The sequence below is a fragment of the Mastacembelus armatus genome, chromosome 4, assembly GCF_900324485.2.
Source record: "Mastacembelus armatus chromosome 4, fMasArm1.2, whole genome shotgun sequence".
In the NCBI taxonomy this organism is placed as follows: domain Eukaryota; kingdom Metazoa; phylum Chordata; class Actinopteri; order Synbranchiformes; family Mastacembelidae; genus Mastacembelus; species Mastacembelus armatus.
This window is the reverse complement of record NC_046636.1, coordinates 12,242,846-12,251,666: the sequence shown is the minus strand read 5'-3', so window position 1 is coordinate 12,251,666 and position 8,821 is coordinate 12,242,846. Positions and strand designations below refer to the sequence as shown.

Sequence of the window (8,821 nt, the reverse complement as noted above, 5' to 3'; positions counted from 1 at the left end):
CTGCAGTAAATTCTCAGTCAAAGTGATAAGGTTCAACTTATCACTTTCCGGGGCTGCGGTTATTTATTCTGATCCAAACTGGCTGGACAAATAGAAAAGAAAGATCTCTCAGTATAGCGCAAACACGAGGGAATGCTGTTTTTGGAGCCTAGCGGGCAGTGGAGCTACTTTCATCACGATGAGATCACATTTTGATGTTGAGTGCTAATAAAAATGGAACATGAAGTACACCGGATTCGTGCAAGGCAGGCTGTAGTCTGTTCAGCACGCTAAGGGGCGATTTTTGATTGAATTTCTTCCATTTTCCCAACGCTGGCTGTAAATCAGCTGCCATCTCGAAGATATTCATTATGATAACATTAAGCTGAATGTTCCGAATAATTCACAGTGTTTACAGTGCGGTTTACGGTGATCCTCGGCAGATGAAGAGGAGAGAAGACTGACTGAACAGCTGGATGCTGTGATTTAACAAAGAAACCCAAACCCGTTTCACACAGCAGTTTGCACTCGGTGCTGCAGAATGTGCCGTCCGGCCTGCCGTTGTTTTTTACGCTCCACCTGATGTTCCGCTGTGCTGCGTTTGATCCCTTTCTGTTTTATTGGCTCTTCTGTTGAGAGGATGCGACGGGCTGCTGTGCAAGTACCCATTAGCTGCTGCTCTGTTCTTACCTGAAATATTGAAATCATGTCTGAATTAGGACCAAATAAGCAAAAATAAGAAGGCGTTGTGCAGGGCAGATACCACTGTGGGAGTCTCCGTCCATCCTTCCTCAGCCAGGTATGAAACGTTTATTGTTTACTGTTACTGGGTATCGTGGGCTCAGCCTGTTTGATGGCCTGCAACGTGATATTCAGCCACTTGAGCTTTTAGGATTAAATTCGCCGTCACTGCTGTAAAAAACATTTTTACACTCAGATTAAAATACAAATGGATTTATTGTGCTCTATGTCCATACCAGAGTGGCTGGGAGTGGTTGCTAGTAATGCCTTTAAAATCACCAAACCCAAACTGGATTTTTAAATACTTGAAGAGACTGCAAATGAATACCACAATATAAACTGTAAACAAAAATGGGACAGGAGCAGAAATAGGGAACACATAGAAAGGACAGAAAAAGACGGTCAACAGACAACTGCAGTGATGCATATACAATATAAATAATATTGTTTATACTATGTCAGGAATACAATGTGAAACAAAGTCAATGCATTATTATTGTCCGTGAGAACAGTGCAATGCAATAATGTTAATAATAACTATAATATATATAAGACAATTTACAGTGTCAACAATAATACACAGAAATTACAACTACCATAAAATATGTGAATGTGTGAATATCTGCATGAGTATATCTGCGTGTGGGTGCGGGTTTGTTACTGAATGTTTGACACAGCAAGATCAGGAGGCCACCACACCTCCGCCCCCACCCCAGGTATAGACAGGTGCATGCCTCAACAGCTGGGCACCCCCATCCTCACACAGGATGAAAGCCAAAGGCCACATGTCCCCAAAGCGGACAGTGGACTGAGACCCCCAGAAGACCGCACACGCAGACCCCAGCCCAGCCAGAGCCTGGCTTCAAGGCCTCGTGGGCCCAGACAACAGGCTATGGCTCCAGCAAGCACCAATCATCATGTGGCAGTGGCCAGTGCAGGGGTGAGCAGATCCATAGGTCTCAGTACAGGGGCCAGGTCACAGTAGGCCCCCAGTTCAATCCCCAGGGATTCCTGCAGTCCTGGGAGGACTGGCCAGCGATGCACGGGACAGCAGGGGTGTGAGACCGCCACTTTTCCTTAGGCTGCTGGCTCCCCTGCACAGTGTTGCCCCCAGTGCAGGCAGCCCCCAGACCCACCCACACCCAGGAAGTGAGGTCACGCAGCGCAAGCAATGGATGGCTGGGGTCTGGCGCTGGCACCCCGGAGTGGGGCTTCCAGCAATGTTGTCTTCTTGGGCAGATGTGCACTTGTAACTTCCATTCCATCTTCTGTCCTGATTGGATCCAGTTGTAGCATGTCTCTGGAGATTATAGTGTACACCTTTTAAAGAAATTTTCTTAGCGCTGTCAATAACCTTCCTTAATTCATTACACCTTCCTTAATATGTTAACACGTTATATATATATATATTAACATTTTTTTTATTTTTTTGTTTGGCAAACAGTGGCCACATTTTAACATTTCACACAAAATGACTGGTCACTCTCTCCGTGGAGGAAAAGCCAAATATAAGCTCAAATTTTTGGTTTACTAGTCATGAACTTATTTTAAGAAATATTTTAACTAGGAGGCCATGCATGATCAATTTAAAAGCATATACACTTGGGTTTCTGGAAAATAGCGAGATGCAAAGCCTTCAAGTTCAACACTGTGTTAATGTGGTGGGTATGAAGGATTGGAGCTGGACCCAAGTGTAGGACACGGTCTTTATTTCTTTTTCCCAGACACACCAGGCTCAGGCACGGCTGAGAACACTCTCATCATACAGGACATACAAACACTGCCATCAAGCAAACATAACGAACATGAACACACATTAATCCTCCAGCCCAGAAAAAAGGATGATAGGAGGTATATATACACAAGAAACGAAAGACTAATGGAACAGGTGTAAGGTGTACTTAATTCAGATAACGAAACATAAAGCTACCTAGGACCTCCCTAGGCGACACAGGAAACAAGAAACCAAATAGTCCATAACCGAAACCAAACTTTCCCATCATAACAAACTGGTTACATACCAAAGCAGTTTGAAGTTTTAGATGGTTTATCTAATGATTAAATTGTTACAGATGAATGATAAAACATATTTTTTTGTGTTTTGGTATTCATTTTTATACATTTAAGTGTGAACATCCAATAATGTCTTGGTGTTTCGAAACTTTTTCATGCCAGTATATATTGTAATGTATTTGCAAGGAAATAATGATAAAAATGTGGTAATTCTAGACCACCACAATACTTTGCCTTCTGTGGGGTTTTTAAACCAATTCATAGTGATTTGTTTTTCCATAAGAATTAAGATATGCTTTGGTCTAGTGCAGGCGTGGTACAGTGGACCTTGAGGACTGGAACTGGAGACTCCTGGTCTAGTGAGGGTTTGAGTAGAAATGATTGATAATTGATTTTAGGGAGGATCATTTTTATAGTTGCTACTCTTCCCATTCAGTCTGCCGAAGGTAATAGACATACCTTGTTTTTCACACTCTATAATATTGCTAAACCTCTACACACGTTAACCAGAAATTCTTATTCTGCTATACTCTGTAACAAATATATGGACTTTTTTCACACAAAAATTCTAAACATTCATTAACTTGCCCTCTCATTGCAATACAATGAACTAACTTGTACTTGTACTTGTACTTGTACCAGTAAATTAAAGCCATCTACTTGATCCATTGTCAACCAACCTTATTAAACTTTCTCTGCCTCCTCTTTGCCCACTCATCACCAATACTGTACACTTTTCCTTTATTTCTGGTTCTATTTTGTCTACCCTAAAAACAGCAATACTACCTCAAATACTGAAAAAATCAGGTTTAGATTTAGCACTCACTTGGTTCACCTCATACCTCTCTGGCCATTCACATTTTGTTCAAATACATACACATAGATTAAAGTCCACTCATAACAACTGTGGTGTGCCCCAGTGCTCTGTCATGGGGCCTCTGCTTTTTATTTTGAGGTAACTGTGGTGAATTGAGTGCCTGTTCTGCTGTCTTTGCTAAACGAGTCTCCCACAGAAATATAATGTCTGCTTGTAGATTGTTCAGGTGATTTAGAATTTTTAATCTCTCCAACCCCATGTACCTTCCCACGTAACAAAATTGTATGTTCATGTTTAGCTGGTTAAGTGTAGACTAAGAGTGATTGGTGTGATGTGTGTATGCGTATGTGCTTGTATCTGTATGTGCACAAGTGTGTCTGTGTCCCCTTGTCCGTGCATGTTGTGTTCCTGACTCTGCCTAGTGGTTTATGTGCATGTGTGTCTCCTTATATAGTCTATGTGTTGCATGTTTATGTGTGAATGTGCATGTGGACACTGTACATTATACAATGGTATTTAGGACTTTGTGAGCAGCATAAGAAAAAGGACAGACATATGAAAAAAGAAAAGAGAGAGAACAAAGAGAGAGGGAGAGAGAGAGCACAAGGTTAGTGACATTCAATGGTGGAATATACATGTGAGGTGGGAGGAGAGGAAGAGAGGGGAGTGGAAGGGAAAGGGGGGGGGTTAGGGTAGGGGAGCTCAGTGCACCGATGGTCCTCAGGCAGTCTAGGCCTATAGCAGCATAACTAAGGGATGGTTCAGGGTAGCCTGAAGCCAGCCCTAACTATATGTTTTGTCAAAGAGGAAAGTTTTAAGTCTAGCCTTAAAAGTACAGAGAGTGTCTGCCTCCTGAACCCAGGCTGGGAGCTGGTTCCACAGGAGAGGAGCTTGATAACTAAAGGCTCTGCCTCCCATTCTGCTTTTGGAAACTCTGGGAACCACAAGTAGACCTGCACTCTGGGAGCGAAGTGATCTATTGGGATAATATGGTACTATGAGGTCTTTAAGGTATGAAGGAGCTTGATTATGAAGGGATTTGTATGTGAGAAGAAGGATTTAAATTCTATTCTGAGCCAATAAAGAGAAGCCAATATAGGAGAAATATGATCTCTCTTGCTAGTTCCTGTCAGGACTCTGGCTGCGGCATTCTGGATTAACTGGAGGCTTTTTATGGAGATATTGGGACATCCAGATAGTAATGAGTTACAGTAATCTAGCCTTGAGGTAACAAATGCATGGACTAGTTTTTCTGCATCATTTTGAGACAGGATGTTGAGACAGGAAATGTTGTGCAGGTGAAAGAATGCAGTTCTAGAGATTTGTTTTATGTGTGAGTTAAAGGACATATCCTGGTCAAAAATAACTCCAAGGTTTTTTATAGTCGTGCTGGAGGCCAGGGCTATGCCATCTAGAGTAGCTATAATTTGAGAAAATTTATTTCTGAGATTTTTTGGCCCAAATACAATGACTTCTGTTTTCTGTGAGTTTAAAAGTAAAAAGTTACTGCTCATCCAGGCCTTTATGTCAGTTAGACGGGCTTGAAGTCTGGTTAACTGGTTTGTGTTAACAGGTTTAATAGATAGATATAACTGAGTGTCATCTGCATAGCAGTGGCAATTAATAGAGTGCTTCCAATGACATACCCTAAAGGAAGCATGTACAGGGTGAACAGAATCGGTCCTAGCACAGAGCCTTGTGGAACTCCATATCTAACTTTTGTTCGTGTGGAAGGTTCATCATGGACATGAACAAACTGGAATCTGTCCGATAAACAGGATTGGAACCATTTTAACGCTGTTCCTATGATACCAGTCACATGCTCCAGTCTCTGTAATCAGATGTTGTGGTCAATGGTGTCGAATGCAGCACTAAGGTCTTGGAGGACAAGTGTAGAAACAAGTCCATTATCTGAGACTAAGAGAAGATCGTTGGTAACTTTTAACAGTGCTGTTTCTGTACTATGATGTGATGAATAGTATGCAGTTCTGACTTTACAGAGAGCTTTTTTATATTTTAATAGACTGTTTTTCCAGGCTAGAACAATTTCCTCTAAGTTTGTGGAACGCCACTTCCTTTCCAGCCTTTGTGATGCCTGCTTTATGGTACGAATATGTAAATTATACCATGGGGCTAATCTCCTCTGATTCACTAACTTCTTTTTCAGAGGAGCCACAGTATCAAGCGTTTCACGCAGTGAGGCTACTGCACTGTCAACAATATGATCAATTTGGTAGGGAGTATGATTGAGGCAGCTGCCCTCCACTGTGTTGGCACATAGCATACAGTGGGTACGGAAAGTATTCAGACCTTTTTAAATTTTTCACTCTTTGTGTCATTGCAGCCATTTGCCAAAATCAAAAAAGTTCATTTTATTTCTCATTAATGTACACTCAGCACCGCATCTTGACAGGAAAAAACAGAAATGTAGAAATTTTTGCAAATTTATTAAAAAAGAAAAACTGAAATATCACATGGTCATAAGTATTCAGACCCTTTGCAGTGACACTCATATTTAACTCACATGGTGTCCATTTCTTTTGATCCTCGTTGAGATGGTTCTGCTCTTTCATTGGAGTCCATCTGTGTTTAATTAAACTGATTGGACTTGATTAGGAAAGGCACACACCTGTCTATATAAGACCTTACAGCTCACAGTGCATGTTAGAGCAAATGAGAATCATGAGGTCGAAGGAACTGCCCAAGGAGCTCAGAGACAGAATTGTGGCAAGGCACAGATCTGGCCAAGGTTACAAAAGAATTTCTGCAGCACTCAAGGTTCCTAAGAGCACAGTGGCCTCCATAATCCTCAAATGGAAAAAGTTTGAGACGACCAGAACTCTTCCTAGACCTGGCCGTCCAGCCAAACTGAGCAATCGTGGGAGAAGAGCCTTGGTGAGAGGTAATGAAGAACCCAAAGATAACTGTGGCTGAGCTCCAGAGATGCAGTAGGGAGATGGGAGAAAGTTCCACAAAGTCAACTATCACTGCAGCCCTCCACCAGTCGGGGCATTGTGGCAGAGTGGCCCGACGGAGACCTCTCCTCAGTTGCAAGACACATGAAAACCCGCACAGAGTTTGCCAAAAAACACATGAAGGACTCCCAGACTATGAGAAATAAGATTCTCTGCTCTGATGAGACCAAGATTGAACTTTTTGGCGTTAATTCTAAGCGGTATGTGTGGAGAAAACCAGGCACTGCTCATCACCTGCCCAATACAATCCCTACAGTGAAACATGGTGGTGGGAGCATCATGTTGTGGGGGTGTTTTTCAGCTGCAGGGACAGGACAACTGGTTGCAATTGAAGGAAAGATGAATGCGGCCAAGTACAGAGATATCCTGGAAGAAAACCTCTGCTCAAGACCTCAGACTGAAGGTCGAAGGTTCATCTTTCAACAGGACAATGACCCTAAGCACACAGCTAAAATAACAAAGGAGTGGCTTCGGAAACAACTCTGTGACCGTTCTTGACTGGCCCAGCCAGAGCCCTGACCTAAACCCAACTGAGCATCTCTGGAGAGACCTGAAAATGGCTGTCCACCAGCGTTCACCATCCAACCTGACAGAACTGGAGAGGATCCCCAGGAAGAATGGCAGAGGATCCCCAAATCCAGGTGTGAAAAACTTTCACACCATTCCCAAGAAGACTAATGGCTGTACTAGCTCAAAAGGGTGCTTCTACTCAATACTGAGCACAGGGTCTGAATACTTATGACCATGTGATATTTCAGTTTTTCTTTTTTAATAAATTTGCAAAAATGTCTACATTTCTGTTTTTTTCTGTCAAGATGGGGTGCTGAGTGTACTTTGAGACATAAAATGAACTTTTTTGATTTTGGCAAATGGCTGCAATGACACAAAGAGTGAAAAATTTAAAGGGGTCTGAATACTTTCCGTACCCACTGTAGATGTAAATAAAGATGGAATCATTTTCTTAACTTTATTAACAGCGTTGTTAGATAAACATCTGCTGTAGTGGAATTCTCTTCCAAATGCTGCATGATCCATGATCTTAAATTCAAAAGTTATTAAGGAATGATCTGACAAAATAGGACTTCGAGGAAAAACTATTAAATGTTCAAGTTCGATGCCATATGTCAGAACAAGATCAAGGGCGTGATTGAAACAGTGGGTGGGCTTATTAACGTTTTGAATGAAACCAATTGAATCTAATAGAATAGAATTTAGAATTAAATGCACTGCTGAGACTATTATTTTCAATATCTACATGAATGTTAAAATCTCCCACTATAATGACTTTATCTAAACTAAATAAAATCTATGGGGGCAGTCGTGGCCTAAAGGATAGGGAGTTGGACTTGTAACCTGAAAATTGCAGGTTTGAGTTTCAGATCTGGCAGGAATTGGCAGTGGGACGGACTGAATAGCCAGCTCCATGTTCACCTTCAATACCACAACTGAGATGAGACTCTTGAGCAAGGCACCGGACCCCCAACTGCCCCCCGGGCGCTGCAGCACAGGCTGCCCACTGCCCCGGGCGTGTGCTCACAGAGTGTCTTCACTGCTGTGTGTGTACACTTTGGGTGGTTTTTTTTTTTTGTGGGACCCTAATAAGGGTAACTTAAACTTAAATCAGATAGGAAGTCTGGACATTCAGTTAAAAGATGGATGGTACAACACAATGAAAGTAGAACTGGTTTTTGTGTTTTCCAGTTTGGATGTGAGAGACTAAGAGTGAGGCTCTCAAATAAGTCATAACTTTTCTGAGGATGAAAGTTTAATAAGTTTGAGTGGAAGATTGCAGCTACTCCTCCACCTCGACCTGTGCTTCGAGGAACATGACAGTTTTTATGACTGAGGGGGGTTGATTCATTCAGACTGACGTGCATGCTACTCCTGCTGCAGCCAGGTTTCAGTAAGACAGAGTAAGTCAATTTGGTGATCAGTTATCAACTCATTTACTAACAGAGATTTAGATGAAGGAGACCTAATATTTAATAATCTGCATCTGACTGTTCTGTTTTTCTGTTCAATAAGAGGAGTGGTCTTTTTTATTTTTTTATTAGGTTTTTATGAATAACTCCTCTTCTGTTAACATCTGATTTATTTGATTTATATGTTCAAGAGGCAGACACAATCTCTATGTGGTTTGAGGGGGCCTCTAAGGAAACTGCAGAGAGGCGGGGTCTGTGCCGGTCCCCACTCTAGATTGTCATATCCTCTCTAAAGTCATATGTTTTATTAGCTGTTGCTGTACTGTATTTCTGTGGTTAAACGCAGCACAGTGTTTTAGCATAAACAGTGTGTT

General features: G+C 41.9%; 1 protein-coding gene across 2 annotated transcripts in view; it reads left to right on the top strand.

The window, feature by feature from the left end:
- Positions 1-8,821, top strand: part of LOC113139733 (leucine-rich repeat-containing protein 24) — a 41,160-nt gene that overhangs the window by 617 nt on the left and 31,722 nt on the right. The window contains exon 1 of one of the 2 annotated variants that reach the window (XM_026323196.1): positions 621-778. The exons of the other annotated variant lie outside the window; for it this stretch is intronic. The gene's annotated coding sequence lies outside the window, so the exon portion shown is untranslated. Of the gene's footprint in view, positions 1-620; positions 779-8,821 lie in introns of those variants that run through there. 2 annotated transcript variants of the gene reach the window in all.